The sequence below is a fragment of the Zingiber officinale genome, chromosome 5A (assembly GCF_018446385.1).
Source record: "Zingiber officinale cultivar Zhangliang chromosome 5A, Zo_v1.1, whole genome shotgun sequence".
NCBI classification, from domain to species: domain Eukaryota; kingdom Viridiplantae; phylum Streptophyta; class Magnoliopsida; order Zingiberales; family Zingiberaceae; genus Zingiber; species Zingiber officinale.
The window spans coordinates 75,383,541-75,409,684 of record NC_055994.1 but is presented as its reverse complement, the minus strand read 5'-3'; positions in this window follow the sequence as shown (position 1 = coordinate 75,409,684).

Below are 26,144 nucleotides of genomic sequence, written 5' to 3'. Positions count from 1 at the left end.
AGTCATGCTTAAGTCTATCCGGATTCTTTTATCTATTGTTGCTCATATGGATTATGAGATTTGGCAAGTGGATGTCAATACAGCTTTCCTTAATGAAAGTCTTGAAGAAAGCATCCATATGAAGCAACCAGAGGGGTTCATTGCAAAGGGCAAAGAGCATCTTGTATGTAAGCTCAATCGGTCTATTTATGGACTGAAGCAGGCTTCAAGGTCTTGGAACATCCGGTTTAATGAAGTAATCCAGCCGTATGGATTTATTCAGTGTCTGGATGAGTCTTGTGTATATAAGAAGTATGATGGAAACGTAGTGGTATTTCTTGTACTATACGTAGATGACATTTTGTTAGTTGGAAACAATATCAAAGTGTTTTCGGAAGTAAGGGTATGGTTATCCAAGTAATTCGATATGAAAGACTTGGGAGAATGTGCACATATTCTCGGGATCAAGGTAATAAGGGATCGCAAGAAAAGAATGTTGTGCTTATCCCAAGCTTCATATATCGATACAATCCTAGCTCGTTTTAGCATGCAAGACTCTAAGAAAAGTTTTCTACCTTTGTGGTATGGAGTATCTTTATCTAAAGAGTGTTGGTGCAGCGGGTCGGCAAGAGGGGGTTGAATTGCCTGCAACACAAGGTATACCCTCCTCAAACTTTTAACTCTAAAATTATAGCAACAATAATAAAAGAAATAACAAGAAATAAAAGGGAGACTAGAAATTAACTTGGTTACAACCCAGGGGGTTGTTAATCCAAGTGGTGGGAAAGCGCACTAGAAAAGTCTCTGTAACGACCCAAATTTTCTCAATTAGAGTCCTAAAAGTAATTAAAAATATTTAAAAATGCTATAGAAATATTCTAGGGATTTTTAGAAATTTTTAGAGTATTTTTATGTAATTTTTGGAGATCGTTTGGTATTTTTACAAAACGAAGGAAGTTTCGACAAAAAAATGTCCAAGCCGAGAATTGAACCCATGACCTTTGACTCGGTCAAAACCCGGTTGACCAGGTGTGCAAACAGATTTTTCTATTTAGAAAAGGTAGCGAATTTATTTAAGATAGTTAACAGAATATTGGATTATAAAAGGGATAAGTTGTCTTGGATTTGTTTGTTTAGAAAAGGTAGCGAATTTATTTAAGATAGTTAACAGAATATTATAAAAGGGATAAGTTGATGTTAGATTTGTTTGTTTAGAAAAAGTAGCAAATTTTTTAAGATAATTAACAGAATATTGGATTATAAAAGGGATAAGTTGATGTTGGATTTGTTTGTTTAGAAAAAGTAGCGAATTTATTTAAGATAATTAACAGAATATTAGATTATAAAAGGGATAAGTTGATGTTGGATTTGTCTGTTTAGAAAAGATAGCGAATTTTTTTAAGGAGTTAACAGAAAAATTAAGTTATAAAAAGGGATAAGTTGATGCTCTGTTTTCCCGTAACTTAAACCATTCTCTCCTTCTCTTCTACGTACGATGGTGGAGCTCTGGCAGAAAACGAAAGGGAGTTAGGGCATCATCTCCAGCGGCCGACCAAGGTCCTAGAAGCCCTTTTTGCTCGGTTGTGAGTCCAAGAAGCAAGGTAAGTGCTTCCTCACCTGCAGTAGAGTAGCTTCGGATTCATGTTGGCTTCTCGTTTTGATTTTTAAGGGAGTTAGGTTTTGTGCTTGCTGCCGTGTGTTCCAAGGAGAGAAAGGGGATGATTTGTATAAGTTTGAGCATGTAGTTTGGATTCCTTTGCCTCTATGATCAAGTACATCAGATTCAGACATGTTTAGATTTGGGCATTTATGTTCGATCAAATTGTTGCACTGTCCTTGTGTTTAGTTGTCGTGAGTTTCAAAGAAGGAGCATGTAGGGGGTTGAGCACGTTGAGCATTCGGTTCTTTATGACTTTCTGCCGTGGCATTCAATTTCAAATTTAGTTTGATGCATAAAGTTTCAGATCTAGTTTCGTGCATGTTTATGCTAGTATAAATGCATTCAGATTTACTGTACATTATGTTTTTATGTATGCAAATTAGGATTGGCATGTCATGAGTTTTATGCCTTAGTTTGGGTGCATGTGTTATAAACAGATAGTTTAGTTCTAGTTCTTAAAGTATGCAATTTTAACGTTCTACAGATTTAGTTTTTGTATAGCACCTTAGTTTGATTTTTCCTTGCCGTAATGAGTTAGAACAGCCCTTTTGAGCATATTCCTGAGCAGTTATATATATGTTGTTTATTTCAAGATTTCATAATTATTTTCCTTTGTATTAAACCTGTTGTAGCATGTTTGAAGAAGTTAGATATGCTTTATTTTGATTTGTCTCTGATATAGCATTCTTAAAGTATTATTTTTCCTTTGACTGTTACCTCATATTCTTTGGATAAAATAAAGATAAAGATAAAGAAAAAGAGAAAGATAGAATAAGTCAAGCCTTTAAGTGTGTCCAAAGTCAAATCTTTAGATTCACATAAAAATAAGATATATGAGATTTTATAAAAAGAAAAGGCAACCCCGTGCACGAACTCTCGCTTGCGGGGTCCTTAGGTAGGCTCCATAGTAGTAACCTCCTAGGTTTAAGAGTTATTTCCAGGACGGACGGTCGACGGTCGGCGACCATAGGGTCGCCAAATGGGCGCTAAATGGGCACCAATGGGTCTATTAGGGACAAAGACAATGCCGGGGCCCAAGAGAAGTTGATTATTATTTTGAAGTATTATAAGTATAAGTTTTGAACAAGTAAAGTAAAACGAGTTTTACATAAACATAAAGTATTAAAGATTAAGTTAGAATAAATAAAATAAGTTTCATATGGTTCTAAAAATCAGTAAGTTTAGTTCCTTATTCTACCATGTTTATCTAGTAGATGAGTAATTTTCATGTTTACCTATTAGATGAGCAGCATGATTAACTATTAGAATTACATGAGTAGATTCCTTAGCTTTTCTTTGCTATTAGTTTGACATGAGCAGTTATGTTTATGCTTTATTTCTTTTTAGAGCATATAGTTTCTAGTTCTTTTCGTATACATGCACATTCGTGATTTTGTGAGTTAGATAGCGCTTACTAAGCAAATTTTGCTTATAGACTACACTTCCTCTTACTGCAGATACAGGAAAGGAAAAGATATAGAAAAGAAGGCGACAAGGTGGCGCGGATGGTGTGTGATGCCAGGACTATGGAAGCCTTGGGACTTAGTTTAAGATCTTATTAAGATTGCCATTTATTAAGAATGTATTAGACGAGTCATTTAGTCTTCCGCTGTTAGTTAATTACATGTTTTGAGTTTTTTTAGAGTTTATGTATTGATCTTTACATGTGAACAACTCTAATTAAGTAAAGTTAGTAGTCCAGTAGCGCTCCGCCCTCACAGTCTAGTAGTGAGGAGGGTGGGGTGTTACAGTCTCCTTCTCTGAAGGCAAAGAAGCCTTTTACACAATAAGAGAGCACAGAAGTTGCTAGGAAGTTGTTACAGAGTTGATTAATTATTCCTAACTCCATGGGCCTTTATATAGCTCCTAAAAAGTCTATCTCGAGTGTTGAAGGCGCCTCCAAGAGGGTTGAGGGTGCCTCCAACGTGTTTGACCGGAAAAAGCTTTATCCGATTACAAACGTTCATTTTTACTGGGTCTGAGGCACCTCCATTGCCCTTGAGGGTGCCTCGGACTGGTCTGAGGTGCCTTCAAGGTGATGGAGGCGCCTCCAAGCCTGCAGGCAGCGCAGGCGCCTTCAGCACTTAAGTTGAAGGTGCCTCCAGCTATAGCTTGGGTGATTGCGGCCAACCGGAATAGGGCTCACCTGAACCCAATTCTCGGCCTTTTCCTCGAGCAGTCTTCTGTCCCGGCTTCTTGTCCCTCGAACGTCGTGCACATTCTTCTCATCTACCGGAGTACTCTTCCGTAGCTCTCTCGTCCTTCGGACGCACCGAGCCCGTCAACTCCCTTCCTGCAGTTCTCGCTAGCTAGTGTCAAGGCCTTAGGCGCTCCTCAAGTTCCCGCACACACTGACGTGGATCAAATAACAAAGCAGGACCTAACTAACTTGGTTGATCACATCAAAATACCCACAGGGTTCAACAATCTCCTCCTTTTTTATGTGCATCAACCAAGTTCAAGTTAGAGCTAAACAAACAAGTAGTAATTTTGAAGAAATTACTAAACTAACTTTTTAAGCATAAATTTGCAATTAAAATAAATTGCAACATAAGATTTAGCTCAGATCTAATACTAATTTTTAAACATAATATCATTTTAGAAAAATTCAAAACAGAATTTTAAAATATTTCTAACTCCCCCTTAACTTGTGTCTATCTCTCCCCCTTTGATCACAACAAAAACGGGGTCGAAAACATGATCAAAATTAAATTCTAAGTATTTGAAAACAAATTTCTGAGACTTTTGAAAGAATTTCTAAGTTAAAAATAATTTAAGAATTTTCTAAGTTAAAACTTAAGAAAGAGAAATTTTTTTTTAATTTAGTTCTAATTTCAGAAGAAATTTTAACTTAGGCAAAAAAAATTATTTGAGAATTTTCCTAAGTAAAAATTTTATGCAAGAAATATTTTTCTATGTTTAAAAATATTTTTGTTGAATTAAAAAAATGTTAAAGAAAAACTTTCTAAAGCATTATTTAATTCCAATTTTAGTGCTTTTCCAGAAAGTTAATTAAACATTTTATTTCAATATTTTGGCTTCTAGGTTGTGGCGAGGCACTAGGCCTTCTTGGTTATTGGAGCAACAACCACTTCCTTAAACAAAGCCTCATAATGAAACTCATTGTTTAATTTTCTCGCTGTAAGCTCTAACTTAAAAAAAATATTTAGTCTAGAAATGATTTTGAAACTCAGTAAAGATTCCTTCCTACTGGATTAATTAAGAACTTAGGGGGTACATAGTTTCTAGGAACTTTTCTAAGTTGTCCCTGATGTTTTTTAATATACCAATTTAATTTTCCATAAACTCTAAGTTTTGACTTTGAAAATTTAATTAAGCATGCTTGATTATTTTTTTATTTTCAATTTCAATTTTTAATTTCTCATTTTCTAAATTTAAAATATTATACATTTCTAGTGGACATGCTTTTGCTAATTTTAATTTCAATTCAACATTTTCTTTTTCTAACTTCGCTAGATCTTTTGTAAGTACTTTGATAAATTCAAAAGACTGAGTAGGGGTGAGATCACATACCTTACTTACCTCACTTGGTGATGCTCTCTTTCATCACAGCTTTCTTCTTTTAATGATCCTCCCCCTTCATCTATGCTCATCTCCGAGCTGGTTTCTTCAAAAAGGTGGTTGGCCATCAGTGCTTCTCCCGAGAAGGCTTCGACTTCAGATTCCAAGGATGAAGATTCATCCCATGTAGCCTTCAAACTCTTGCGTTTAGAGGGTGTCGATCTTCGAGGCTTTTCCTTGTCATTTTTTTTTAATTTGGGGCAGTCATCCTTGCTGTGTCCTTCCTCGTTGCAGTTATAGCATCGGACCATCCTTTTGTTGCGTTGATTCTTCCTTGACTGTGATTAAAATTTATTAGTTTTAATAAATTTATTAAAACGTCTTACCAGTAGCGCCGCTTCGGTTTCATCGATTGATGCTTCAGAATCGGGATCGTCCTTTTCGGCTTGTAGGGTAATGTTGAGGTTTGACTTCTCTACTTGTTTAGGCTCTGCAAGTCGAGACTCATGAAGTTCGAAAGTAGAAAATAAACTTTCTAAACTACTTATCTCAAAGTCCTTGGAGATGTAGTAAGCATCTACTAAGGATGCTCATTCAGGAGTTCTGGGGAAGAAGTTGAGCGCGTATCAGATAGAGTCTCGGTTTGTTATCGATTCTCCGAGGTTGTTGAGTTGAGTTATTAGCTTCTTGATCCTCGCTTGAAGTTGTGCTACCTTCTCACTATTATTCATCCGGAGGTTCGTTAGCGCTGAGTCCAGAGGATGTCCCGCCTTGCCAATTTTGCTTCTGAGGTACCTTCATGAAGCTCCAGGAATTTTTCCCAGAGGTTTTTGGCGGAGTCGTAGTTTCCGATCCGACTTACCTCCTGGGGCGGCATAACGCTAAGCGGGTGGAATTCCCATATTCCATAATAAGAAGAATATCAAACTCTGTTTTGAAAAATACCTCCATTTTGCGTTTCCACGTAGCGAAGTCTCCGTCAAACTTCGGGGGATGAATGTTCGCTCCGGCCATTATCTTGATCTTTGTGCTTCAGTTGACGGTTAGTCCTTCTGAGGCAGTCAGGCTCTGATACCACTTGTTGGTGCAGCGGGGCCGACAAGAGAGGGTGAATTGCCTGCAACACAAGGTATACCCTCCTTAAACTCTCAACTCTAAAATTATAGCAACAATAATAAAAGAAATAACAAGAAATAAAAGGGAGACTATAAATTAACTTGGTTACAACCCAGGAGGTTGTTAATCCAAGGCGGTGGGAAAGCGCACTAGAAAAGTCTCCTTCTCTGAAGGCGGAGAAGCCTTTTACACAATAAGAGAGCACAGAAGTTGCTAGAAAGTTGTTACAAAGTTGATTAATTATTTCCTAGCTCCAGGGGCCTTTATATAGCTCCTGGAAAGTCTATCTCGAGTGTTGAAGGCGCCTCCAAGAGGGTTGAGAGCGCCTCCAATGAGTTTGATCGGATAAAGTATATCCGATTACAAACGTTCATTTTTACTGGGTCTGAGGTGCCTCCATTACCCTTCAGGGCACCTCGGACTGGTCTGAGGCACCTTCAAGGTGATGGAGGTGCCTCCAAGCCTGCAGGCAGCGCAGGTGCCTTCAGCACTTAGTTGAAGGTGCCTCCATATAACTTCTTCAGCTCCTTTTGGCTCCTTTTCATCTTCCGAAGCTCCAATAGCTTGGGTGATTGCGGCCAACCGGAATAGGACTCACCCGAACCCAATTCCCGGCATTTTCCTTGAGCAAGCTTTCGTCCCAACTTCTTATCCCTCGAATGTCGCGCACGTTCTTCTCGTCCACCGGAGTATTCTTCCGCAGCTCTCTCATCCTTCGGACGCACCGAGCCCGTCGACTCCCTTCCCATGACGTCCTTCTCGCTAGCTACGTCTTCCGCTCGACTTTCTACGCTCCTAAGTTCCTGCACAGTTAGACACAAGGATCAAATAGCAAAGCAGGACCTAACTAACTTGGTTGATCACATCAAAATACCCACGAGGTCCAACAAAGAGATGTCTCCGAAGACATCAAAAGAGATAGAAGAAATGAAGGTAGTTCCTTATGTTTCAGCTGTAGGAAGCCTAATGTATGCTATGTTGTGAACGAGACCGGATATCTATTTTACCGTGGGCATGGTTAGCAGATATCAAAGTAACCCAGGACTGGGACACTGGACTGCCGTAAAGCATATATTAAAGTACCTGAGAAGGACTAGAGATTATATACTAGTTTACAGGGCAGATGATTTGCTCTCTGTGGGTTACACGGATTCAGACTTCCAATTAGATAGGGACAATAGTAAGTCGACCTCGGGGTTTTGTGTTTACTTTAGGAGGTGAAGCCATAACAATGGAGGAGTGTTAAGCATAGATGCTATTGGTCCATGAAGAATCGATAGAGGGGGGTGAATATCGATAACAAAAATTTCGAACCGAGTTAAGCAGCGGAAAAAGAATAAGGAAAAGAATTGCAAGACTAACACAAGTTCTTTTTACTTGGTTCATAGCCTTTAACGACTCCTACTCCAAGGCCCGCACACAAGGGTGCTTTCGATGGGCAATTCACTAATAATTCAAAAAATGATTACAAGAATTAAGTACAGGAATTATTAAAAAAAAGAATACCGACAGAAAGTAAGAACCGAAAAGAAAAGTGCTTTGTCAGAGAGTTTCGTAGCATCACAGGAGCACAGGAGAGCGAATTCTGAGTTGTGTTGGAGCTTCAGCCTTGACCCTCCTTATATAGGAGGTTCGGGGGCGCCTGGAACCTTCAGGGCATCCCGGTGTGATATAGCTGACCCAACTAGGAGCCTCCATGTGGCGTTGACGCGAAGGGGATAAAACTTTGCCTCCGGGCGCCAGGGTACCTCTCGGGCGCCCGGACCTCCGAGCACCTGGGTACCTCCCGGGCGGCCGGACCCAAGTTTTCCAGCAGACTCCTTTCTGCAAGAAATACGTTAGTCCGAGGCAATTATACCCTGCAAAATAAATTATTAGCACAATTTATTATTTAATAGAAATGAGTATGACTTAGATTCCATCTTTCCGAGACCGGAATCCAATCACGATCTTGACTTAGAGTTTCGAAATGGTTCTAAGTCAGATTGGCGCCTAAGTTCCCTTCCCAGGAACGCGTCCTCACAGTCACTCCCCTCCAGTGACTTACCTTTACTTACTTGTTAGACGTCCGGTCAGCCCTTCGACCCGTCTGGACTTTGCGCCAGCTATCCAGTCAGCCCGTCGACCTAGCTGGACTTCGTGCCAAACATCCGGTCAGCCCATCGACCCATTTGGACTTCATGCTAACTATCCGGTCGACTCGTTGACCTAGCTGGGCTTCGTGCCAGACATACGGTCAGCCCGTCAACTTGTCTGGGCTTCTCCTGCACACTCGATCAAAGTGTTAGATCAACAATAAAATTAACTTAACCTATTTTGTCATTCATCAAAACCTGGGTTAGACCGTTAGTGTTAACCGCACCAACAGATGCTTTTCGGACTCCACCATGGAAGTTGAGTATGTGGTAGCCTCTGAGGCAGCCATAGAAGCTGTATAGCTCAAAAACTTCATGATGGACTTAGATGTGATTCCTGCTTTGCCCAAAAATTATTACCGTGTATTGTGATAATAAGTGGTGCAGTAGCAAACTCGAAGGAACCACGAGCTCATAAGGCAAGTAAACATATAGAGCGCAAGTACCACTCAATACGAAACATCGTATAACGAAGAGAAGTTGTTGTCACCTAGATTGCATCAGCGGATAACCTGAATCTTTTCACTAAGGCCCTTAAGGCAAGAGCTTTTGATGGGCATGTTGAAAGGTTGAGAATCAGATGTATGGCAGGGTAGATGGCAACATAGTCTTTTAGTATAAGTGGGAGATTGTTAGAGTATATACTAAAAGTCTAGCTTTTTGTATAAACATTTTAAGAATCACATTGGTCAAATGTCTACATTTATGCTAAGTGTAGTTGTCCATTTAATTTATATTGTAGATAACATGGTGTTAGGAGACACACAGAAGTTCATGTTATCAGTTCTTTATAAATTATAAACAGTTGCACACAACCAAGATGGAATGGGGCAAACCATTAGAGTGGTTGTAGTGTAATTAGGTATTAGTTTATCTTGACTAATAAATTACACTAGTACACTATGAGTGTATTGAGCAGGACCATTTGAGGTAGTTTCTTTTTATACTGACTATATAAAAGAACAATACCTCTGTTATTATGGAAGTGTGTACTCTTAATCATGATATAATAATAAGCACATATACTTAATATTTATTTCTTTAATTTATCAAAGGGTGCGATTTAGCTCATTAAATCAATAGGCACGATAAGTTGGGAAATGATATTATTTATATGGTGTATTGTTGATTATAGAATGAAACTGTGTCCTAATAATCTAGGTTGATGATGTCCCCTTGAGGAGCTCATAAGCATTGTCATGTAAATCTTGTAGGTGGACTTAGTCCGACATGACAATAAGGTTGAGTGGTACTACTCTTGGAGCTAGATATTAATTAAGTGAGTTGTCAGTAACTCATTTAATTAATGGGCATTCAATATCTTAAACACAGGGAGACTAACACACTCATGATAAGAAGGAGCTCATATAGTAATATGAGATTGGTGCGGTAGTGCAATAATAACTCTTTAATGGTATGAGTTATTATTGCTGAATTTGAGTTGGGTGTTCGGGGCGAACACGGGAAGCTCAAGCTCATCGGGAGACCAAAACTAATTCCTCCTCTCGGTCCCTATTGTAGCCTCTTATATAAAGTCTTATATCCACCCAAAGCCTAGATTCTTAAGGCCTAAGCTAGGGCCGGCCTAGCCTTGCTTGGTAACCAAGCAAGGGGCCGACCAAGCTAAGCTTGGAGCCCAAAGCTAGGGCCGGTCAAGCCTTGCTTGGTGCCCAAGCAAGGGGTCGGCCACACCATGAAGAAAAGGAAGTTTTATTTTGTAAAATCTTTCCTTTTATAGAGATCCATAAAAGGATTTAAAAGGATGATTTTAATATAAAACTTTCCTTCTTTAAATCCGTCATAAAATGAAATAAAAGGGAGTTTTTATTTTGTTAGAAACTTTCCTTTTATATTGGTTTTAAAAGAGAGTTTTAAATTTTAAGATCTTTCCTTTTATAGCTCTCTACAAAGGAATAAAAGAGAGATTTGAAATCTTTCCTTATTTGTGGTTATCTATAATGTGAAAGAAAGATTTTAATTTTTTGATAAAACTTTCCTTTCTTGAAATCATGTTTTATTTTAAATCTTATCTTTTATAGATATCTATAAAAGAATTTAAAAGAGAGAGATTTTAATTTATAAAACATTCCTTTTATAACTATCCACAAAAGGGATTTTAAAAGAGAGATTTTAATTTTTGTTTAAAATCTTTCCTTGCTTGGAGAACAAGCATGTGGCCGGCTATGTCATGGGAGAAAAGGAAGTTTTATTTTTTGTTACGAAACTTTCCTTATTTGTCAAGATCAAGGAATATAAAAAAGAGGGTAGAGGTTCCTCACCTCACAATAACACATCTATTATTCCTCTCCTCTCTTTCTTGGTGGTGGTCGGCCCTTTGCTCTTCCTCTTCTCTTCATCTTTGTGGCCAGCGGCATCAAGACTTGAAGGTTGGATTGGTGGCCGGTTCATGCTTGGAAAAGAAGGAGAAGAAGGAGGCATTGTTTCCTAGCATCCCTTGGAGCTTAGTTGGTGGTCGAACTTCATCATCTCTTGGAGAAAGCTGGTGGCCGAAACTTGGAAGGAAGAAGAAGGCTTGGGTGGATTCTCGTCTTGGTAGATCATCGCTCACACGACGTCCGAGATAAGAAGATGAATACAATAGAAGATCAAGAGGTCTATAAGCTACATAAGGTATAACTAGTTATTAGTTTCCGCATCATAACTAGTTCATCTTTTGTATAGATCTTGAAAACCAAACACAAGAGGTTATCGATTTTAATTATCGTTTTTGTTATCGATATTCATTTCGATTTCATGTTTCGATAATGTGTTTCTATTGAGGTCTCTATAGTTAAACCTAGTTTACTGTGAGAAATTTAAATATCTGATTTCTTTGAAAGGCTTTGTCTAGGCAGTGGTGGATGATCTCATACCTAAGAAGACCTAGTACCTCGCCATATTTAACCTAGAAGTTGATCTTTGAAATAGATATTTGATAACGTCTGTAATATGGTTTAACTTAGGAAGATCACATCGGTTGAACTTGGAGTAAGAATGTTAAGTTTCGTTCCCAATACAAGTTTAACTTCTAAAGGGAAATTTGGATTAATAATATTAAGCATCGTTTGCAATCCAAATTTAACTTTAGTAGAACACATGGGTAGCTAGGATAGTTCTATGCTTGTATAAATTTTTGTACAGAGGAACTAGAGCGGTATTCCGAGTAGCAACCAACATGCATATCATGTCTCAAATCCTGAAGAGACTCTGAAGAGGAAGCGGTGGAGCTAGCGAAGGAGATGCACTGGGAGGAGACAAAGGCAAGGGAAAGACTTCTTCATCCAAAGGCAAAGGCAAAAGTGTGGCACGCAACGAAGGTAACGACAATGAATTTAATATTATTTTTAGAAATCAAGAACATAAAGCTAGATATGATATTCTTGTTGCTTGGAAAATTGTGTGCACTAGATATATGGATCCAACCACCATGGATATGTTAGGAATTAGGAATGACGTGGATTGGATGATTAGCTCCTTTGATTGGCATGACATGATGTACACACGTCTACCGACTTACCCCCGCCTAGTCCTAGAATTTTTAAGTTCAATTGATGTTAAATTTTCTTCTGAGGATGACTACATTGGGGTCATAACTTTTAGGTTGATGAACAAAGAAATTCTGTGGGCGTTTAGTGATTTTAATATTTATTTTGGTTTACCTACTGGAGATGCCCGTGGATTTGAAGGTACTATAGACTAGAATGGATTTTGGGCTTCAATCATGGGATCAAAGAACCCTTATGAACCCTCTAGAGTAAAGGCATCACGCATGCAAAATCCTACTTTTAGATACCTTTACCGTGTGATGAGCAAACCAATCTTTGGTCGAGGTGAGAGTGATGGGGTGGTTAGGAGGTGGAGCTTTATTCTCTTTGGGCGATGCTAAATAAAGTCGACTTTGATTCTGGGTTTCATTTCTTACAAAACTTGTTAAGATCAGGTAAAGCATCTTCGGGGATGATAGTGTTTGGCGGTTTAATCACCCAAATAGCAATAAATCTGGGTTGTGAGCTTGATGGGCTGGAGATAGTTCATGGTAATAATAAGATCGACATCGACTCTTGTCTTGCAATGAAGATGATCTGTCGGGACGAAAATGGGTTTGCTTTTCCTAGGAGCGATGGTTTCCCATTACCCCTTCCTTGTCCCAAGCGCACTTCAGTTCGCAACCCCGTGAACTGGGTGATCATTGATTCAAAACCCGAGTTTGTTCCCTCCCTTGTAGATGATACCGAGCACCACCAAGAGCCCTCGTCATCAGGACTCCCGCAACCCTCTGGATATCCGAAACCTGCTAGACACTCTTTCGCCTATGGTACGGGACCTTCAAGATTTGATTTTTCTGATTTCCGTGCCTCCTTAGACTCGCTTCATGAGAAGCACGTTACCCAACAACAATTATTGGAGGATCACTTCAAGTTGTATGACTACCACTATAGGGAGGTATAGGACCATTTTCAGTTCATTAGAGACTTTCATAGCCAAGTGACAGGATTTGTTCAGGATTATTAGGTTGACCAGGAAAGAATGAGGAATTTCATGGATGATATGGATATTACTAGACAACAAGTAGACCCTCTTTACCAATATCACCAGCATATTGGCCATCTCCCTAGTATGCCTAGATTTCCCTCTAGCACACGACGGGGACCCCCTTATCCCCCTCCCCCACCACCGTTTTGATTTCATCGAGACGTTGAAAAGTCTAAGTCTGGGGGGTGTTGTGTTTGCACAACCTGAGTCGAGTCGAGTCTTTTTCCTTGTCCTTCTACATATTTATTTATTTTGTTTTATCTACTTGCATTTCATTCTATTTTTCAGTTTCATATTGCATTTTTTTCCCACTTGTAGTTTTTCATTGTATTTATTTTGAATAGTTTTGAGGCATATTTGAGAGCATCAAACCTTCTACTTTTTCTGCTGACTTCTCCAATAGCAAAATGACTAGCACGTGTATTTTCTTAATTCATGTGTCATAGAGATAGTGTTAGTATATTTGGTATACCTCCTTTCTCTATCTTTAGTAGCATGAAATAAGCTAAGTATTGTACGGAGTTTAGTATAAGTTTTGGCCTAACCTTAAGGATCTTACTTTCACTTCACTTAAGCTTGAATAGTAGAAATATTTTGAAGTAGTTATGATTCATCCAATTTGTTTAGTACTTGTGTTCCCATGGGGATTCCTTGGTTACATTTTGATTACTGGATGACCTCGGATCATGGAAGCTCATTCGGAAAAATCTAAATCCCAACATTTGCATCTTGCATTTGTGATTAGTGCTACACTTCTATAGCACCAAAAAAAAATAAAAAAAAAGTTGAATAAGGGATAAAAAAATAGTTGTCGTGAGTGGAAACTAACAATTTACCCCTTTCAGACCGAGTTAGGTTACTAGAGAAATAAATATTATGTTTCTCTTGATTCCGAGTAGTATCCTTTGAGACCTTGTGTAATTTAAGGGAAATGAACCAAGTGTGTGGTAGGTAAGTGCCTATCACCGGGAGCATTAGAAACTCAATTGTATAACGACTTGACTAGGACAGAAAATTAAAACTTGAAGAGCTTGAGTCACTTATTACACCAAGCACAAAGAACTTATGCTTAGGCCATACTTAGGTTACTCCACAAACATGCTTATCAATGAAACTAGTTGATAGAGTTAGGTGAATGCACTAGGGATCATGATACACTATAGGAACTCATGAACATAGATTGCAGCATTTTGCTTGAGGACAAGTAAAAGTTCAAGTCTTGGGGTGTGATGTGCGTAGATATTATGATCGTTTATGTATATTTTAACGCACATTCACTTGCTTTATTTGTATATATTCTTCGCACGATCATCTCTCCTATTGTCTATTCAGTATTAATTACTCTTTTGTCAGAGATCTACTCTTTGTTTAGTTTTATGTTGACAGGGATAACTTTGGGAGTGAAAATGGTGATTGTTGATGCATCGGAGCAAAAGCAGCAAACTTGACATCGGTCGTGCAACCCTACACAGCCGTATAGCCATTCCCGAGAGAGAGCAGCACACGGTCGTGCGACCTTGCACGATCGTGCCTCACGACCAGAGACAAAGGATGACATGGCCGTGCGGATCGCACGGTCGTGTCACTCTACTCAAAGAAGGAGAGGAGCTGGCCGTGCGGATCTCGCACGACCGTGGCACGGGTCGTGTGGCGCCCGTGCCCTAGCCTATAAAAGGGCTCTTAACCCTTCCCCTTAAGGGGGAGAGCCGGGGAAAAAAGGAGATACACCTTGGTGTCGTTCCACGCCATCCCGAACCTCTGTTCGAAGATCTGAGATCACCTCTATCACCGCATCAACTCCAGAAGCAAAGGGGTTGGATCCGAAGATCACTCGACGTCATTGAATAAGCATCTTTATTCCCTCTCTCTTCTTGTCTGGGGATTGAATGTTTAATTATACTATGTCTTCGGGTGTTTCTCCTACATCTATGGAGTAGATTCTTTGTTCTAGGATCAGGGAGTAGTTGTGGATAGGTTATGATGTAAGATTCATGATTATGCTTTCACTCTTTGAATGATTTCGCTTGTCTTATTTCAATTTGATATGCATGAGATGTCATGTCGTATTAATTGATTGTATTGGGATTGCTAATTTCGTAAAGAGAGGATCTTAGATCGTATACCCGAGGGGCTCTAGTGACAGAGATAACCCGTTCACGGACATCTAGGATACTCCCTCGAAAGGAGAGGTAATTCCTCCACAAGGAAGTAAGAAACCAAACCAAATCCCTATCTCTATCTTTAACGACACCGACCAGGTTTGCATTCTTGTGATCTACCGAGGCGCCCTAGTGACAGGGGTTAACCGTAACAGGATTTCATAGAGATTATCTCTGTTTAGTGCTTAGGGGTAGTAGCTATAACTTCCGACGAGTACATGTTGATTGACAATGAGGAAAGGATAGAACATGATGCATTAGTTACCACCACAATGAAACCGAACTCCTAGAGCTCTTTGCAAACCAAGTAAAACTCTCTTTCTCTTGCCAGTTCTCACATCTACTTCCCAAGTTATTTTCTTCTCAAGAAATAGTTCACTTACAACCATCAGTAAATTAGCTAATTCTATGTGAACAATCACTAGTGCTTATAACCAGTCCTTGTGGGATCGATAATCTTTTATTACTGACGACGTATCCGTGCACTTACGGAAGCGTAACAAAAATTCAACTCAAAATATTAAACTTGAAGAAGAAAATTCTACACTAAAATCTGAAATTATAAATCTCAAAAGCTTACTAGAAAAATTTACAATAAAATCCAAAAACCTTGACTTAATACTTGGATCTCATAGAGTTGTTTATAACAAATCCAGACTCGGATACAAAAATAGCTCAAATAAAATATTTATCTCATTTTTCAGTTAGAACAAAAATCAAATAAAAGCTTGGGTTATAAAAGCTTGTCTAACTAAGTAAGTAGGACACAACCAATATTATATACCCAAAAATAAAATTTACTACCTAAAAACAAAATGAAATAATCCTAACAAATCAAAACCAAAGTACAACAAATCAAATCAAAACTTAAACCATAAAGCCAATAAATCAAACTCAAATATAAACCACAAACTTCATTCTAACAAATCAAATTCAAACTCAAGCTATCATCAAGTTTACTACAATTATAAAATAAATTGACATAAGTCCAATTCAAAATTCTATAATTCAGGGGAGGCTCTAAATTAGTTGACATCTTAATAATATGAACCTTACCCAGTACGGGTAATTAGGACTAGAAAAATTAAGATTAATTTAACTTGGCAAACAATACTAGAAAAGTTTGGGATAATAGTAGATTAGGGAAGGTTTGTCTATGCATGTCTAGGAAGAATGATGTGTTTGACCTGGTGCATTTGACTTAGTGAAATTAACTAAAGCTACCCCTTACCAATCTAAACTGGTTAGACTAAAGTTTTGTATTAAGTTCTTTGGGTGGATCTATTTGAAAAATCTCAAAGCACGTGGTAACTTTAATAATATCCAAATGACTCACCACAGCCTAGAAATTTATTCAAAGAATGCTTGCTTGATAGACCCAAAGCTAAACTTGAATCTAACACAAGTTAAACCAATCCCTAAAAATTAACTTAACTCATTTCACAAAATGATAGGATACCTTTGTCTAAAAACTTAGACTGAGTGAGATGATTAGATCAATAGAATTTAAATTTAACCTAAACCTAACTTAATTTAAATTAAATCCAGATATAAAATTCAAATTCAAATTAAACTTAAAATTAAAAATAAAAATAAAGTACATTTAAATTAAATTAAAATCACTTTAACATTTAAATTACATTAAAATTAACAACCTAAATAATAAAATAAAATTTGAACTAGCTAGATAAAATTGAGTTAACAACTCTAATTAGACCTAACTTAAGCTTAATCATAATTCAAAATTAATAATGACTCATACTTTTTGTAGGAATCCAAGTGGATATTAAATAGTAGTTGTTCCAAACACATGATTGAGGATCATACCAAATTTACTCAATTAAAATTCAAAAGCTTAGGAACTGTTACCTTTGGAAACAACGACAAACTTAAGGTAATTGGGACAAGTAATATTGAACTTAAATATGATTTTGTTATCAAGAAGGTATTACTTGTTGATGATTTTAAATTTAACTTAATGAGCATTAGTCAATTGTATGATTCTGGTATAAGGTTAAGTTCTTATCCTCTGAATGCCTGATTAAGCACACAGACAATCCTAATATAAGACTTAAAGGGTTTAGAAAGGATAATATCTATACAATCAACTTAACCAACTTTTCACTTAAGTGTCATTTGACACAAAAAGAGGAAATCTAGTTATGGTATAGGAAATTGTCCAACACTCACTTTAGAAACTTCACCAAACTAAATAACTTAGTTAAAGGCCTATCAAAATTATCTAATTTAAATGCAATAATTTGTAATGCTTGTCAACAAGGAAAACAGTCTAATTCAACCCATGAATTGACAATCAAACTCAAACCAACTTTATACTAGAGTTATTACATTTAGACTTATTTGACTCATATAAAGTGAACTCAATTAATGGTAGCCTATATTGCCTAGTAATAATCGATGATTATTCAAGATTCATTTGGATAAAATTCTTAAGAAACAAAAATGAAATCTTTAAAATATTCAGTAATTTTTGTAAATAAACTAAAAATGAAAAAAAAATAAAAATCAAAAGAATTAGGAGCGATAATGGTGATAAATTTAAAAATCATAAGTTTATGAAATTTTGTCTAGAAAATGACTATCACCAAAAATTTCATGCCCTAAAACACCCCAATAAAATGGAGTAGTGGAAAGAAAATATAGGATCCTATAAGAAGCCACTAGGATAATGATTAATGAATATCAACTAGCTAAATACCTTTGGGTTGAAGCTGTAAGTATAACCTGTTATATCCAGAATAGAACAATAATTCATAAAATACATAATAAAACTTCCTATGAAATTTATAATAATAAAAAACCTAACATTAATTATTTTAAAGTATTTGGATGTAATGTCTACATCTTAAATATAAGAGAACATTTAAGAAAATTTATATCAAAAATTGAAACTAGGATATTTATAGGGTACTCACTAAATAGTTGAGTCTACCGATTTTGCAACAAAAGTACCTTAAAAATTAAAGAAACAATAAATGTAAAATTTAATAAAACTAATAATTCTAAAGAATCTAACCAAACTTAAACCTAGTTTGAACCAATCGACTTTGTTAGATCTAGCTCTGATCAAGGGGGAGATAGTGAAACCCAAAACCAATTAGAAGAACAAGAAAATGAACCAACTCACCCAGAAGAATACCAACCAACACAAACTAAGTCTAGAACAATTAGAATTAGCTTAGATCATCCGGTGGACAAAATAATAGGAGACCCAGATCTAAGGATTCAAATTAGGTCAGCCTTTAGAAATCGAAGTCAAATTTCCTTAATTTCTAACATTGAACCCAAAACTATTGAAGAATCCTTACTTAACCCAGATTATATCTTAGCTATCCAAGAAGACTTGACTCAATTTGAAGGAAGTGAAGTCTGAGACTTAGTTCCATTATCCAAAGGTAAAAAGTCTATAGAAACAAAATGAGCTTTTAGAAACAAACTAAATGAAAAAGGAGAAATTGTAAGGAATAAAGCTATGTTAGTAACTAAAGGGTTTAGTCAAGTAGAAGGACTCAACTATGATGAAACATATGCCCCGATAGCTAGACTTGAGTCTATCATAATGCTACTAAGTTATGCAGCTCATAAAAGATTTAAACTTTATCAAATGGATATAAAATTCGCCTTTTTAAATGGGCAAATCAAGGAAGAAGCCTACATAGATCAACCACCGGGGTTTAAAAATTTAGATCATCCTGACCATGTGTTTAAGCTAAAGAAAGCACTATATGGTCTCAAACAAACTCCTAGGGCCTAATATGAATGATTATCCAACTACTTAATCTCTAAGGGTTTTAATCAAGGTCGAGTTGACTCAATCCTATTTGTAAAAACTCTTAAAATAGACATTTTTATAGCCCAAATATATGTAGATGATATAACTTTTGGATCAATAAATTTTGAATTTCTACAATAATTTATTACCTCAATAGAATAAAAATTTGACATGAGTCTAGTAGGTAAACTAACCTATTTCTTAGGTCTACAAGTTAAACAAACAAATGAAGAAAATTACATCTATCGACAAAAATACACAAATGAATTACTTAAAAAGTTTGGAATGAAAAATTCTAAAGAAATAAAAATATCAATGGCCACTAACATAACTCTATATAGTGATCTAAATACAAAAACAGTAGATCCAAAATATTATAGAAGTGTCATAGGTAGTCTATTATACTTAACTACAAGTCAACCTGATATTTTATTTAAAATTAATATGCTAGATTCCAAACCTATGCTAAGGAGTCTCACCTATGGTAAAAAGAATCTTTAGATACTTAAAAGGTGTACCCAATATAGGAATTTGATACCTAGAACAACTAGTTTTGAACTTATAGGCTACTCTGACACAGATTATGTCGGTTGTAAATTAGATAAAAAAAAAAATACAAATGGTGGATGTCAACTACTTGAACCATCACTTGTCAGCCAATTTGGTAGAAAATAACATTATATTGCTCTATCTACTACTGAAGTAGAGTATATAACCATGGGGAACGTGTAGCATAGTTTTTATAGATGATGCACATTTTAAAAGATTTTAGCCTAAACTATAAAAATGTAAAAATATTTATTGATAACATCAGCTCAATCAATTTAACAAAAAAATTAGTGCATCATTCAAGAACCAAATATATTGAAATCAAACACCACTTTATCAAGGATCATGTAGCTAAAGGGGATATTGAACTCAACTACGTTGATTCCAAGTCAAATCTATTTGACATCTTCACCAAACCTCTCCCTAAATCAGAATTTAGTAACTTATGTCGACAGTTAGGAATGTGCATTATAGGTTAGGACTCAAACTCTTATTTTGCTCTTTAATTGCATGCAACCTTCAACTTCTAGGTCACTCCTATTTTTACTTTTCTAAAATCCCCATTTTCTAGTATTTCAAAATCTGTTATGGACTTAGCCTTGGTTTTCCCTTAGACAATATGTTCCTATAGCTTTAGCAGCCAACATCTCACAAGCACATTATGTTTACTTTGCTTGTGTATTCAAAAACATAGAATGGTGTGAGATGCTTAGAACTTTACTTGGACTTCAGATGCTTATTGTTAGGGTCAATTTGTAGCTAGAGGGGGGAGGGGTGAATAGCTTGTCACATTCATTTTCTTGATGCTTCGTGATGATGTGCAGTGGAAAAGAAACACGAAACACACTTACAACGTTAACATGAAGGATTTACTTGGTATCCACCTCAAGATGAGGAGACTAATCCAAGGATTCACACACGCAAGCACTCTCTACTAATAAAGAAATACTCCTTCTCGGTAACTACCAGAGGTAGAGAAACCTCGTACAATACTTACACAACATATAACACAACGCGAGAAAAAAAATACAAGTACATAAAGGAAAAACTTCTTGCTTGACCTTGTTGTAGTTAATCGCCTCTTGAATCTTGGAAGTGCAATAGCACCTGTCCCCAAGAGCTTCCAAGAACTGGCGGTGAGTGTCGGAGAAGATCACGTGAACTGGAGAAGAAAGGTTTTTGTGTTTGAACGCTTCATCGCCTTTATATCCACGCTTCTAGGACTTCCAATCGATTGGGGCTCCTCCCAATCGATTGTCATGTCAGATCCCAGCGATCTCGGCCGTCCAAAACCTATATCATGTGCAACGGTTGTATTCTAATTGATTAAGTAATCAATTAGGGAAGCTTGAATCGATCGGCTAATCGATTCAGAGTGTCTCTGTGCTCTTTGCTGGAAAAGCCTGAATCGATTGACGGATTGATTCAGCTTTCTTGCGTCACACATGATTTCCAGCCCCCAATCGATCGGTTGATCGATTGACAGTGCCCAATCGATCGGATGATCGATTGGGGAGGCTTCTATTTGCACGATAAACATCCCCAATCGATCGACTGGTCGATTGGGCTGCTGTTTATCGCAACACTCTCCCAATCGATCATCTAATCGATTGGGCTTTGGTCGAATCGAAAGCCCAATCGATCGGCTGATCAATTGACCACCCTTGACTTGCTTAACTCAAGCTCAAGGGTCTCCAAATCCAACATCCGGTCAACCGTGACCTATTGGAACTCCTAGTGCCTAACATCCGATCAACCTTGACTTGTTGGGACTTCTTCACCAAGTGTTTGGTCAATCCTCTGACCCACTTAGACTTTTCTCCTTGTGCCAAGTGTCTGGTCAACCTTGACCCACTTGGACTTACCGTCTCATACTGAATGTCCGATCCTCCATGACCCACTTGAACTTTCACCAAATGTCCGGTCACCCTTGACCCATCTGAATTTCCTCATGCCTGGCTTCACTCACCAGGTCTTTCCATCTGCCTAGCTTCACTCACTAGGACTTTCCTCCTGGCTTCACTCACCGGGACTTTCCATCTACCTGGCTTCACTCACCAGGACTTTCACCTAGCTTCACTCACTAGGATTTTCTCACTGCCTAGCTTCACTCACCAGGATTTTCACCTACCTAGCTTCACTCACTAGGTCTTTCACCTGGCTTCACTCACCAGGATTTTCAACTGTTTGGCTTCACTCACCAGGACTTCCCCTTGCCTAATCTCCAGTTAGGACTTTCCCAGTCAAGTATCCAATCAACCCTTTAACCTACTTGACTCTTCTTCACATTAGATTGGTCAAACCTTGACCAGAGGTAAATTGCTCTAACAATCTCTCCAATCGGATAATTGCTCCTACAATCTCCATGTATTGTCAAACATCAAAACTCAAGCTTGAGCCAATTCAAGCTCAGTCAACCTGGTCAACCTTGACCCAGGGATATTGCACCAACAATCTCCCCCTTTTTGATGTTTGACAATACCTTTAAGTTAGGCTAATCCCGTAGCCTCAACTTTTTCTTTATGCCAATGAATGAATGAGGGTTTTCTTCATTCTCTCCCTTTCCAAGAGGTCAAACTCCCCCGTTGGATAATGAAGTCATAATTTAGACCCTACATTCTCACCCAAACTTTCCTAGAGGGATAAAGGCCTAACTTAAATCCTACATTCTCCCCCTATTGGCACACATAAAAAACTCTCCCCCTAAAGAGTTACTCATACGTTGTTCACAACTTTACTCGTTGTTCACAACACCACAATGAAGATCTCATACCCTTCATTGTATCCAATACTCACCCTTGAGCATTAAACTTATTCACAATATTCATCCTAGAGCATTCATCATTCCAATAATGAAGGTCTCATACCCTTCATTGTAGCCAATGCTCACCCTTAAGCATTCACAACTTAACAACGAAGATATCCACTCTCCATTATTTTTCAATGCTCAACCTTAAGCATTTACTCTAAAGAAGGTTAACCACCTTCCAAGGTGTTTAAAAAATAATTTTTATGTCCTTAAAGAGTAACTCCCCCTAAAGACATGCTCCAAAATTCTGTCATTGCACCAACAATAATTTGGAATCCCTAAACCTTTAGGAGACCTAAAAACTTGAAGTTTTGAGGTTTAAGTATCAATATTTGAATATAAACCTCAACCTAACTTCAATCTAGTGGTCCTTAACCATTTATCCTTGTTTTCATCATGAAAACTACCCTTAAATTTATATAAATATATTCCAAGGAGTTTAGAAGTGGTTAAAGGGACTAAAATTGGCTTAAAGTGCTGAAATCAGGATTTCCCAGCTAAAATCAGCCTTTTCAATCGACTGGGTTGGGACTCAATCGATTAGCACCATTTCAATCGATCCACTGATCGATTCCACGAACTTCTGTTCGCTGAGAAAATACTTGAATCGATCCACTGATCGATCCAAGCAGAAATGAATCGATCGGTTGATCAATTCAGTGAGCTTCAACTCATGGGAAACTCATCTCAATCGATCGGCTAATCAATTGGGTTTCTAAATTTCTGAAATCCAATTTCAGCTGAAATTCAAAAATATCCTAAAAATTCTATAAAATTTTAAAAATTATAAAAATTCTTGTAGATATTATTTAGGGTATATACTATCATGAAAAAATAGTTTTCTAAGAAAATACTTCATATTTTCAAATATTGACACAAAATTGGAAACTTGTAAAAACTTTAATGTTTCTTCCAAGTTTGTGTTTAACTTTTCAATGATGATTACTATCAAAAGATAGTATTCACTAAGATTTTTTAAAGTATATTTAAAATATTTTTCAAAATTAATTTCCAACCATGTTCTTTAGGATCAATGCACATGACTTGTACATTAGCTTTCCCAATGATTGGAGTACACATAACTATGTGTTTTGATGAAATAAAAACTCAAATAGATACACTAAATCAACATCTTGAGTCTTGTTTATTATCATATCATCTCACTTATATCTAATATGTACTAAAACACATACAAGTCACCTTATAGTCTTTGTGAGATGTAGATTTTGGTTTTGCCCTAAACTAGGAATCATGCATATCTATCTAGGCATTTTAGAAATTATGAACATCCACATAGGATATTACTTGTTAGTAAATGTCATTGTCTTTAATTACAAGAAAATTAAAATAATGTATGATGAGTTATGGCATACATCAAAAGAAATAATTTTCAAAAGAAAATATACTATAGCTATATGATGTATGTATGACATGACATAATATTTTTATTTATTTTTCATAATAAACATGAATGTAAAATATGATATCATGACATATGATGGGCAAACAATCATGGCAAATTAGCATAAATAAAATATACCTAGATAATCTATCTAAGTATCCTTAATCCTTGCTAAATCTAAAATTGATCCTAGATTTGCCCTCATTTTCTCAAGAAAATGCCAAAACCTAACTTGGCATTCTTTTTACTCTTGATTTGTTGTGCCAAATAAAATTAAGTCCAATTCCTCAAATTTTGGCATATTTTACTCTTCCAAAGAGTAATCAATATATCCTTTTCATTTTCAAATATTAATAAAAACCTTGAAAATGTCTTTAAGTGATAACTTTATCAAGGTTGGGTTAACCACCCTTCCTATTTGGAGTTGACGCTCTCTAAACCCATCTAGGGTGTAGAAAATATGCTCCTCAGAACCCAAAATCTATTGGTGTTTCCTATCAAACTATTGCACAAATAACCATTACCTTTAGTTAAGTATTTGTCCTAGGTATTAAGATGTTCGGCTGGGGGGAGTCACTGAGGTTATCTTCACATGTTATTTGTCTGGGCTAACGGGTCATATCATCATATTGATACATACCCTATTTTCATTCATTTCAATTCAAGGACTTCACTCATAAATCTTTAGATATGCATTTATTGTCAATATCTATGAGTTGCTGTTAAGTTGGATATCACTGACCTTGCAGATTTGAATTGATCCTCAGAAAAGTTTTGTTCCTTAAATCATATTGTGTGCAGTACATGGTTATCTCCTTGCTCTTTCTAAAACTATTACACTATGCTAAGCATTTGTGTATTACATACATGTCTGAAGCATTCTTGATTTATAGCTTGTTAAACCTATAATTGGAGTTTGCTAGGTGGATTAGGTACGGATTTTCATTTAGGTAGTATGTTACATCAATAATGTATTTTTTTTTTAGGAATTCATGGATAATTATTGTTAGCATGCTTGATTAAGTATAATTTCAATTGTTTCCTTAGAATGTTCAGACTGTGATGGTCCAAATGAATTCATTACATGTAGGTCGGGTTAATGGTATCATGATCAAATTGGTTTGCCTGATATCATAATTTCATGAGTAGTATTAGGTGTTTATTACGGTGATTCAGGGAAGTCCCAGATTTAGTTCTATGTTTTAGCTATTACTTGCTGTAAATTTCTGTTGTCCTGCACATAAGTGACATAGAGTAACTTGCCTCAAGGAATGATTAAGGTTTTGGATTTCTTCATTATGGGCTTAGCTGTAGTCTTACCTGATATTTGTTGTTATATGTTGTTGACTTGTCAATTGTTGTTCTGTTATTATTTGTTATTTGTTTTAAGTGCAGTTACACATACTGGAATGCCAATTCAAATGAGTCTAATCAAGTTGTGTTTCCAATTGTGACGCTTTAAATGTGTATAGCTTAGTATAACTAAGTGAGATTGGTAATAAAATCATCATGCGTAAATAATTGTTTAGTTAGAAGTTGCTTATGCATCTCCAGCTGTAGTAAATGGTTGATACAAAATTTTAGTGCAATGTTCCAATCAGTGATGCTTAAAATTTGATTACGAATGATTTATGCTTTCATGTACCCATCTGTACGAACTACTATGAGTGAATTAGGTCATGGTATATGTATTTGTCCTAAATGCTATAATAGAATCATGCTACCATATTTAGACTGAGTAAAAGGTTATGAATGATAGGCTTGAATGGTGATAGAACTGAAATATTATAAATATGTTTTGAAAATTTTCCTAAGTAAGGGTAACTAGATGAATGTGGGGTTAAGTGGTTACCATTTTTGACAACTAAATATGGTCTTAGTAACAGATGCAATTAGGAAAGGTTGCCTGAGATAACATATACACGTTCAAAGGATATTTTATGGAATGATTGGAAGGGTATGATTTAATGATTAATAGCGTGAAAAGGAAACAGTGGCTTAGGAAGACTGGCAAGAAGATTCAAATCACCTTAATTTTAAGTATGGTAGGGAAAGATTTATTTAGCTTACTCCAAATAAGCGAGACGTTTCGTTAGTTGCGACTATCGTTGACGATGGGAGTGTGCATCTTTCTTGATAGAAGAAAGTGACGAATCCCACCTGAGTGATGTTGGGGTTTGATCTCAAGTGGTTGTGTCGCAATACCGAGACCCTTATCTATTGAATTAATTGGCATCTTCATGAAGTAGCAATATACTCTTGTTTCACCTCCTTGTAGAGTAGAGGTTCACATTGCGACATTGTAGCAAATAAAGCAGACATAGGTTCTTATCAGGTGTTTTACCCATGTTCAAGTTTGTGTACGATGCAAAATCCTCTATGTGGGGTAATATATATATATATATATATATATATATATATATATATATATATATATATATATATATATATATATAAAATAATGATATGTTGCATAATTTTTTCATA